We start from the raw sequence: 10,937 nt of genomic DNA, 5'->3' as shown, positions 1-10,937 counted from the left end.
ATCAAGAGATACTGATGTGTATGGGTGTGCTGTATATGTGTCTGTATGTGATAGTATGTGATGTGTTTGTGTGATATGTAGTGTGTATTGTGTGTGTAGCATTGCATGTGCAATGTGTGTGCCATGTGTGGTGTGCAAAGTGTGTGCCATATGTGTGGTGTGTGTGATGTGTGTGTGGTGTGTGGCATGTGTATCCTGTGTGCTGTTTGCGTGTGTGATGTGTGGTATGTAGTGTTGCGTGGTGAGGGAGTATATATGATGTGTGTGTGGTGTGCGATGTGAGTGTGTGATGTGTGGTGTGTAGTGTGGTGTGGTGGAGTGTATATGGTGTGTGTGGTATGCAATGTGTGTGTCTGGATGTGTGATGTGTGGTGTGTAGTGTTGTGTGGTGAGGGAGTGTACATGGTGTGTGTGATGTGCAATGTGTGTGTGTGTTTCTGGGTGTGTGATGTGTGGTGTGTAGTGTTGTGTGGTGAGGGAGTATGTGTGTGGTGTGTGATGTGTGCGTCTGAGTGTGTGATGTATGGTGTTTAGTGTGGTGTGGTGAGGGAGTGTATATAATGTGTGTGTAGTGTGCGATGTGTATCTGAGTGTGTGATGTGTGGTGTGTAGTGTGGTGTGGTGAGGGAGTCTATACGATATGTGTGTGGTGTGCAATGTGTGTGTCTGGGTGTGTGACGTGTGGTGTGTAGTGTGGTGTGGTGGAGTGTATATGGTGTGTGTGGTGTGTGATGTATGTGTCTGGGTGTGTGATGTGTGGTATGTAGTGTCGCGTGGTGAGGGAGTATACATGATGTGTGTGTGGTGTGCAATGTGTGTGTGTGTTTCTGAGTGTGTGATGTGTGATATGTAGTGGTGTGTGGTGAGGGAGTATATGTGTGTGTGGTGTGTGATGTGTGTGCCTGAGTGTGTGATGTGTTGTGTTCAGTGTGGTGTGGTGAGGGAGTGTATATGATGTGTGTGGTGTGCGATGTGTGTGTCTGAGAGTGTGATGTGTGCTGTGTAGTGTTGTGTGGTAAGGGAGTGTATATGATGTGTGTGTCTGAGCGTATGATGTGTGCTGTGTGGTGTGGTATGGTGAGGGAGTGTATATGATGTGTGTGTCTGGGTGTGTGATGTGTGGTGTTTAGTGTGGTGTGGTGAGGGAGTGTATATGATGTGTGTGTCTGGGTGTGTGATGTGTGGTGTTTAGTGTGGTGTGGTGAGGGAGTGTATATGATGTGTGTGTCTGGGTGTGTGATGTGTGGTGTTTAGTGTGGTATGGTGAGGGAGTGTATATGATGTGTGTGTCTGAGTGTGTGATGTGTGATGTGTGGTGTTTAGTGTGGTATGGTGAGGGAGTGTATATGATGTGTGTGTCTGAGTGTGTGATGTGTGGTGTTTAGTGTGGTGTGGTGAGGGAGTGTATATGATGTGTGTGTGGTGTGCGATGTGTGTGTCTGAGTGTGTGATGTGTGGTGTGTGGTGTGGTATGGTGAGGGAGTGTATATGATGTGTGTGTGGTGTGCGATGTGTGTGTCTGAGTGTGTGATGTGTGGTGTGTGGTGTGTGGTGTGGTATGGTGAGGGAGTGTATATGATGTGTGTGTCTGGGTGTGTGATGTGTGGTGTGCGATGTGTGTGTCTGAGAGTGTGATGTGTGGTGTGTAGTGTTGTGTGGTGAGGGAGTGTATATGATGTGTGTGTGATGTGTGCTTGTGTGTGTGGAGGTTGAGTGTGTCTGTGTGTGTGTGTGTGATGGGGGAGAATGGGGTCTCTGGGCCTGGGGTGGTCAGGGAAGCCCTCCTGTGTGCACCAGGACCTGGTGAGGCTTCTCCAGCAGGAGGAGAAATGGAACCTGATATGAGCAGCTGCTGGGAAAAAAGCCCAAGACGACTTACAATGCATCTGTGGAGCACAAGTCAGGGCCTGGAAGAATGGAGGACGCCATTGCGTGAGTAACTGAGCCTGAGAGCCCGTTTCCTCATTTGTCGGGTGGTCACAATGAAGATAGCTTTGGGCTGTTGTGGGTTAGGAGAACCTGACTGCTGTAGCTGTCACATCTGCTACCCAGAAGAGCTCCGAAGAGTTGCTGTTGAAGCCCCTGATGATACTGTTCATCCATCGTACCCTGCAATATCATTATTTTAATATTGTAAGCTATGAATGCAGTAAAATATTTTATTCAAGTATTGAAATCATCTAAGCTTCCTATTCCCTAGAGATGCACGAATAACAGAGCTCTGATGCTTAAGTTTGTATAGGATTTTACATTTTGCAAAATACTCTCAAATACAAAATCATCTCATGTCAGTTACTTTCCCCTGCCACTGCCAGTTAGTCTCTGGCTAGTGATGTAACCCTTTTGTACCCCAGATTCTTTATCTGTTAAAATGAGGTTGATAGGAGAGTTAGATGACTTAGTAAAGGTAAGGCGTTGGCATTTGTATACAGTAAGTGCTCAATAAATGTTAGTCAGCAACAATAAATGTTGCTCTCTCTGGGTAAGTTCTCTGCTTTGCCTGAGATGCTTGGTCCTGGGGTTCCAGAGTCAGTCATCCTCATTGATAGAAGACAGACGTGAAAGTGGGCCTGAGAACATGCAAAGGACATAAAAAGGAAGAAAGGGGAGAGAAAGGGAGGGAGAGAAGGAGAGAAAGAAGGGAAGAGAGAAGGGAGAGAGAGAGATTGAGATTGAAGGCTAGCGAGGCCATGTGCAGAAAAGATAGCCAAGATCACCAAACCAGGCATGGCCCCATATACATGCAATTTCCATTTTCCTTTTCTGTTTTCTTTTCTGGCAGAATGTACAAGCATATGGAAGTCAAGACCTAAGCCCAGCATCTTCCTGTGTTCTCTCTGGCTGGAGTGACGATTGAAGATCATTTAACCTGAATGTCCACATTGAGATCTGCTCATACTAACAGCACTTTCAGAATTGTGTATATTAATAACCCAATTTTTTATAGATATGGTAGCACAAAATACTAAATATGAAAAGTAGGTGTATTAGTCTGTTCTCATGCTGCTGTAAGGACATATCCGAGACTGAGTAATTTATAAAGGAAGGAGGCTTAATTGACTCACAGTTATGCAGGACTAGGGAGGCCTCAGGAAACTTAGAAGGGGAAGCAAACACTTCCTTCTTCACATGGCGCAGCAAAGAGAAGAATGGGTGCTCAGAGAAGGGGAAGTCCCTGATAAAACCATCAGCTCTCGTGAGAACTCACTCATGAGAGTGAGAACAGGATGGGGGAAACTGCCCCCATGATTCAGTTTTCTCTACCTGGTCCTTCCCATGACACGTGGGGATTATGGGAACTATAATTCCAGATGAGATTTGGGTGGGGACACAGCCAGACCATATCGGTCGTGGGGATTATGGGAACTATAATTCCAGATGAGATTTGGGCGGGGACACAGCCAGACCATATCGGTCGTGGGGATTACGGGAACTATAATTCCAGATGAGATTTGGGTGGGGACACAGCCAGACCATATCGGTCGTGGGGATTATGGGAACTATAATTCCAGATGAGATTTGGGTGGGGACACAGCCAGACCATATCAGTAGGCATAGGAAGAAATAAGTGGACTTAAAAGAATTATGCCTTAGAAAAACAAAATACCCCGTGAATCAACTGGGTTTACATGAACAAATAAAAGAGGAGCTACACAAAATCCTATGTATTTAGTGACAAAAAGACAATGAAAAAAATTGTATTTTCAGTCTTCTGTCCCACATCAGAAGTTTTAGTGCCTGTTCATTTGAAAATGACTTTTTAAAACCCATGAAGTTATTTTTAATGGGAGTCTTATTTATTAAAGATGCTTCTTGCTATCTGCAGATCCCAAACAAGATTCTTCGGTGTCCTCAGCTTGTTCGTCTCCCTTTCCTTGGTAGACTTTTCTCTTGGTCTGTACTTGAAGTGCCTCCTGCCAAGTAGGAAATGAAGAGTCAGTCCATGTGCCGGGCTCAGGCCCTGCCGTTTTAGTGGCTTAATGGATGGCTTGGCACAACTGGGGAGCAATGGTATCTCCCACCCCTGAGATGGACACTGTTGCACTCAGAGTGGCCAGCAGGGTGTGGGTTGACCCTAGTAGCACATTAAGCTCAGTTCAGAGTGGCAGGAACTTCAGCCACCAGGAGAATGTGCAAGGGCCACCCAAACTGTAGGACAAGCTAGGAATCCAATAAAGAAGAGGTCCCTGGCAGTCCCTTTGGAATCCCTGTGACTCCTTCTTTCATTCATTCCTTCATTCATTCAACAAATAGGTGTTGAGCACTTGTGACACGCCAACTTCTGTTTTGGGCATTCAAGATACATCAGTAAACAAAACAGGCAAAGATTGATTGCTGCCTTCATGGAGCTTATGTGCTGGGGAGGGAGGTATGCAGGGAGACAGGGCACAGTGAGATCGTGAACGTCCACAGCAAACACAGTGAGTCATCCATTTGTGTGGTTTGTTATAAAATGATTACAGCTGTGGAAGGAAGGAAGAAGGGAAAGAGGAAGAGAGGGAGGGAGAGAGAAATGGAGAGAAAGAAGGGATGAAGGAGGGAAGAAAGGAAAGAGAAAGAAAGAAAGGAAGGAAGGAAGGAAGGAAGAAAAGAAAAAGGAAAGAAAGAAAAGAGGGAGGGGGAAAGGAAGAGAAGAAAGGGAAAGAAAGGAAAGGAAAAAAGGCAGGCAGGCAGGCAAACAGGCAGGTAGAAAGAAGGAAGGGAAAAAGGAAAGAAGAAAATCAAAACTACAGGGGACAGTAAGAGTCAGGGAGTGCCTGGGCCAAGGTAGGGGGAAGGGGCCTGGCTGTGACTGGAAACGGGAAGTGCCCTCTGGGCAAGGACTTGAGGAAGTGTGAGAGTGTTCCTCCTGGAGCTGTCTAGCGTGTAAGCTTCCAGGTAGAAGTAACTGACTGCAAGGAGGCCTTAAGGGTAGAGGCATGTGAGCATTCCCCAGAGTCACAGTGAGGCTGGAGGCCTGAGGGGCTGGAGCAGAACAGGTTGCAGTGGGAGAGCAAGGGGGCTTGTGGACCACAGAGGGCCTCAAGGACCACTGTAAGATGCAGTCCCATGAAAACCATTGCAGGCTTTTAAACAAAGGAGCGACACTCTGTGCCATATTTTAACAAGATCACTGGAGCCGCTGGGCAGAGAACAGACCATGAGGACAAGGGCAGAGGCCAGAGAACTGCTGGAGGTTGCAGCAGGTGAGGGAGGATGGGAGCTGGGGCCAGGTGGCCGTGGAAAGTTGAGGAACAGTTGGTCAGTTTCTGGTAAAGGTTGAAGGTAGATCCAGCATGACTCCTGATGGGTGGATGTGTGGTGTGAGAAAAAGAGTCAAGGGTGTCTCCAAACTGTGGTCTGAACAGCAAGAGGGACAGATGGGCTATGTGGCTGAGGTGAGGAGGATGGCAGGTAGGAATGAGAGGGGATGACAGAGCAGGAATTCCATGTGGATGCTGTAGAATCTGAGATGGATGTGAGGAAACCCAGTGGACTATCAAACAGGCAGAGGGTAAAGAGTGGTGGGCATTCAGGAGAGGTCTGAGCTGGACTAACACAGATGAGATACTTTGAGTCATGATTGAAATGTGGGTGAGATCCCCAGAGATCCCCAGAGATCAACAATGACGGGGCGCAGGAGAGAACCAGGGACTGCACCCTGGCATCTCCAGCACTAACAGGTGGAGGAGAAGAGGAGGAACCCATGAAAGAACCTGAGAAGGAGGGATTCAGAGGAAAGAGAAAAATCAAGAGAAAGACATTGCAGAAATCAAGAGAATGGAGTTTGAGTGGTCAGCACTGCATCAAATATTGCCAAGGGTTCAGGTCAGATGGGGACTAGGGTTTGAAGATTATTCCAAGTTTTATTCAAGAACTAATATAAAATATTCCATTCTGGAGTTTGCAGCCAACTTTTTTTTTTTTTTTTTTTTTTTTGAGACAGTCTTGCTCTGTCGCCCAGGCTGGAGTGCAGTGGTGCGATCTCGGCTCACTACAACCTCTGCCTCCTGGGTTCAAACGATTCTCCTGCCTCAGCCTCCGGAGTAGCTGGGACTAGAGGTGCACGGCACCATGCCCAGCTAATTTTTGTGTTTATAGTAGAGACAGGGTTTCACCATGTTGGCCAGGATGGTCTCGATATCTTGACCTCGTGATGCGCCTGCCTCGGCCTCTCAAAGTGCTGGGATTATAGGTGTGAGCCACCGCGCCCATCCCAAAGTCCTTCCTTGGGTTATGGAAGCTTATTCCCATCTTGGTTTCCATCAAGTTCGATGTCCAATGTGGTGGCAGCTGACACTTGAGGATATGACCTTATGTGTTTACCTCTGAGCTTTGCGTACAAAATACCCCAGCTGAAGGTCCCTCACAGAGTTTGGAAAATGAAAACACTATGACCATCACATTCCCAAGCAGAAGGAAAGGCAAGTTCATGAGTCAAATCACCACATTCATAAACAGAAAGCCACTAGGCTTCAAGAAGAGATAAGGCACGGTTGTTCCCATTTCATGGGACATTGTTACTGTTCTACTGTTCATCTCTATAAAGTACAGATACATTCAAGTATTTTTTTCAACGCAAATAAAAGTTCTTTTCTTAAATGAAAATAATCTAAAAATAGCGATAAAGCATAAAAGAAACGTGCTGCCCTCAAATTCTTCCTGATGTTATACCATGGATCTGTTTCTCCAGGGCTGGAATCCAGTGTTTCCACCCAGCAGGGGCAAATTCCTTCACTTCCCTGGGTGTCGATGGTCTCACTTGTAGGTTGGGGATAACACCCACAGTCCTTAAGAATTTTGAGATTAAGTGGTTTGTGGCTGGTAAACAGTAATGAGGATAACAGTGATTACCTGGCTTTAAAAAAACTTCCGCAGGAGGGAAGTTTCTACCAAGGTTCCTTCCCTTGTCAGAAAGCTCCAAAGGCTGAACGGTGGGCGTCCCAGCTCCCAATTCCCCACCCTGATAAAACCCTGGCGTGCCCACCCCGACTCTCCCAAGTGACTCCAAAGAAAATGTTACCCACAGGAAAGCAACTGGCTCCCAGATCTGTAGAAGGAGACCTTTCGACCTTTTCTCATCATCACGCAAGGGATTGAGGCTCTTTGCAGGATATGGATGACTCAAGGGAACTAATAGGAACAGTGTCGTTGTGTGGTTCCAGTCCCATGTCTGCAGTTCAAAAACGAATGGCTGCAATCGCATTGTGTACACAGGCCTACATCCTCTTCTATGCTCTGGGGAGAATAATAAAGGCTTGTCAAGTGCTTTCTTCTCTACCCTGGAATCAGCCTCCACCCACCTGAAAGGGAGGGAAGAGGAGGAGCCCTAACCTTCCAGAAGAAAAAGCAAACAAATTCCACCCTCCAAACCCAACCCAACCCAACCCAGCCCTGGGAAGACAGGTTCCATTTGTGTGGCTCAGCACAGAGGGACACCACCCCAGCCTCCTCCGGTTTAAGTTTATGTAAAAAGAGTTTAAAAATATGTCTGAACCTATATTACATCACCATCAGGAATAGTAATTAGTATTAATTAAAATAATACCTAGTGACTAGGGCTTAAAACGTGCCAGCTTTATATAAGGTGATTGACATGTATTCCCACTTAATTTCACAAGTATCTGATGAACTGGGCTCTATCTCCCATTTAACAGAGGAAGAAGCCAAGGTGTGAAGAGTGGATATGGCGTGCTGGGGAGCACACAGCTGGCGAATCCTGAGTGACAATGCAATCCTTGGGGTGACCTCCCTTCCCCCTCCCTGTTAAGCCCTCTCCCACTCCCCACCCCCCACCTCTACTTCATCACACACCAGCCCCACCCACACCCAGGACAGATTCTTTTTCTCTTTTCCTTCCCCTTTCCCCCTCTCATTCTTACCCTACTTCTCCAACTCAAAGAGTTAGTTGACAGCCGGGCATGGTGGCTCTCACCTGTAATCCCAGCACTTTGGGAGGTCAAGGTAGGTGTACTGCCTGAGCTCCGGAGTTCGAGACCAGCCTGGGAAACATGGTGAAACCCCGTCTCTACTAAAATACAAAAAATTAGCCAGGCTTGGCAGCGTGCACTTGTAATTCCAGCTACTCAGGAGGCTGAGGCAGGAGAATGGCTTGAACCCGAGAAGCGGAGGTTGCAGTAAGCCAAGATTGTGCCACTGCACTCCAGCCTGAGCAACAGACCGAGACTCCATCTCCAAAGAAAAAAGAAAAAAAAAAGGTTAGTTGAAATAATCTGAAGTATTCATTCTCAGTTGTTTTGTGGTTTTGTCATTTTAGATCACATCTTATTTCAAGATTCCTTTCTTAATAATTGCATCAAGCTTTTTCATCATATTACCAACAATAACTTAGATTCAATTTTGTGTTGCAGTCATGTGCTGCATAATGGCGTTTTGGTTAACACAATCCCCCTGCATATACCACTGTGGTTCCATAAGTTTATACTGATGCTAAAAAATTATATCACCTAGTGATATTATAGCCATCATAATGTCATAGCTCAATGTGTTACTCATGTGTCTGTGGTGATGCCAGTCATATAAAGGTATAGCACACACAGGGCCGGGCACAGTGGCTCATGCCTGTAATCCCAGCAATCTGGGAGCACTCTAGGTAGGCAGATCACCTGAGGTCAGGAGTTTGAGACCAGCCTGGAAAACACGGTGAAACCCTGTCTCTACTAAAAAAAAAAATTATCTATCTATCTATCTATCTATCTATCTATCTATCTATCTATCTATCTATCTATCTATCTATCTAGGCTGGGCATGGTGGCGGGCAACTGTAATTCCAGCTACTCAGGAGGCTGAGGCAGGAGAATTGCTTGAACCTGGGAGGCGGAGTTTGCAGTGAGCCGAGATCATGCCACTGCACTATAGCCTGGGCGACAAAGTGAAACTCCATCTTAAAGAAGAAAAAAATAAAATTAAGGCCGGGCGCGGTGGCTCAAGCCTGTAATTCCAGCACTTTGGGAGGCCGAGACGGGCGAATCACGAGGTCAGGAGATCGAGACCATCCTGGTTAACACGGTGAAACCTCGTCTCTACTAAAAATACAAAAAACTAGCCGGGCGAGGTGGCGGGCGCCTGTAGTCCCAGCTACTCGGGAGACTGAGGCAGGAGAATGGCGTAAACCTGGGAGGCGGAGCTTGCAGTGAGCTGAGATCCAGCCACTGTACTCCAACCTGGGCGGCAGAGCGAGACTCCGTCTCAAAAAAAAAAAAAAATAAATAAAATAAAATAAAATAAAATAAAATTAAAGTATAGAACATACAATTATATATAGCACGTAATACTTGGTAATAATAATAAACAACCATTTTGCTGTTTTATGGATTTGCTATACTTCTAATCATTATTTTAGAGTGAGTGTACGCCTTCCAATTATAAAAAAAGTTAACTGTAAACAGCCTCGTGCAGGTCCTCCAGGAGGTATCCGGAAGCAGGCGTTGTTATCACAGGAGACGTTATTGCCCTGAAGACCTTCCAGTGGGACAAGATGTGTAGGTGGAAGACAGTGACACTGAGAATCCTGACCCATGTAGGCTTAGGCTAATGTGTGTATGTGTCTTAGTCTTTAACGAAACCATTTACAAAGTAAATAAACAAAATAAAAAATTTTAAAAATGGAAAAAAGTTTATAGAATTAGGATGTAAAGAAAATATTTCTGTACAGCTGTATGTTTGTATTTTAAGTTATGATTATAAAAGTCAAAGTTAATAATAAAGTGTATAAAGTATAAGTTATAGTCAACTAAAATTAATTTATTATTGAAGAAAATTTTTAAATATATTTAGTGTAACCTAAGTGTGTAGTGCTTATAATGTCTACAGTAGTGGATGGTAAAGTCCTAGGCCTTCACATTCATACACCACTTACTCACTCACCCAGAGCAATGTCCAGTCCTGCAAGCTCCATCCATAGTAAACAGGTGTCCCATTTTTTATGTTCTATATTGTATTTTTACTGTATCTTTTCTATGTTTAGATATGTTTAGATACAAAAGTATTTACCATTATTTTGCAATTGTCTACAGTATTCAGTACAATCACATGTTGTACAGATTTATAGCGTAGGAGCAACAGTCCATACCATATGGCCTAGGTGTGTGGTAGGCTATGCCATCTAGGTGTGTGTGAGTATATTCCATGTTGTTCACACAATGATGAAATCTCCTGATGACATATTTCTCAGAATGTATTCCATTATTAAGCAATGCCTGACTGTACTTGTTTTCTGGTCACGTTATCCACAATTGTTCAGATTCATTTGTTTCACTTATATGATTGTTTCTCAGATACTTCACCTTCTTTTTCTTAAATTCCTCCTTCTGATTCATTTTGTCCATTGGATTGATGTATTTTGTGAGTAAAAACACAGTAATCGCACATGGAAGGTAAACCATACTGTTTCTGCTTCCTCCCACAAGACAGATAGTTGGGCTGGATACAGAATTCTGGAGTGTGTCACTTTCCCTGGGATCTGTTGCTCTACTGTTTGCTACCATTTACTCTTCTACAGAGTCTCATGCAGCCGAACACACATTTAAACAATTTCTCTTTATCTTTTGAATTCTTAAGTGTCTTTTAAAATAACTCCCCAAGCATTTGGCAAGCATTGTTGATCTGATGTCTTCAGTTCAAGGAAAACTTCTTGTTCCTTTGATCTTTGTTTTACCTGCACCATTTCTGTTCTCTTTTCTTGGACTCCTGTGCCATGGAAGGAAAAGTCTCCTGGATCTCTTTTGGTTCCTTTCATCATTTCCATCGCTTTGCTTTTTTGTTCAGAGGCTGCGACAATGCCTTAAATTACACTGAGCCAATACTTCACATCAGATTTTAGCTTAGTCCCTTCTGCCATTTACTGCTTCCACTCAGTTTTTCTTTTATTCTCAAAAATTATACTTTTATCTCCAGTGATTATTTTTTTAGCTCCTATTGCTCTTTTTTTTTTTTTT

At 44.7% G+C, this 10,937-nt stretch overlaps 1 long non-coding RNA gene across 2 annotated transcripts; it reads right to left on the bottom strand.

The window, feature by feature from the left end:
* Positions 1–3,650: 3,650 nt before the first annotated feature.
* On the bottom strand, positions 3,651–8,634 carry LOC135969804 (uncharacterized). Of its 2 annotated transcripts, XR_010585209.2 has the most exons (3): positions 7,916–8,634; positions 7,008–7,218; positions 3,651–3,914 (listed from the first exon to the last, which is right to left on the bottom strand). It is a non-coding gene; the product is annotated as an uncharacterized lncRNA (long non-coding RNA). The 2 variants fall into 2 exon arrangements; XR_012431980.1 differs by having other exon boundaries at positions 3,651–7,218.
* Positions 8,635–10,937: the final 2,303 nt, after the last annotated feature.

The sequence above is a fragment of the Macaca fascicularis genome, chromosome 3, assembly GCF_037993035.2.
Source record: "Macaca fascicularis isolate 582-1 chromosome 3, T2T-MFA8v1.1".
Classification (NCBI taxonomy): domain Eukaryota; kingdom Metazoa; phylum Chordata; class Mammalia; order Primates; family Cercopithecidae; genus Macaca; species Macaca fascicularis.
This window is presented reverse-complemented; position numbering and strand designations above follow the sequence as displayed.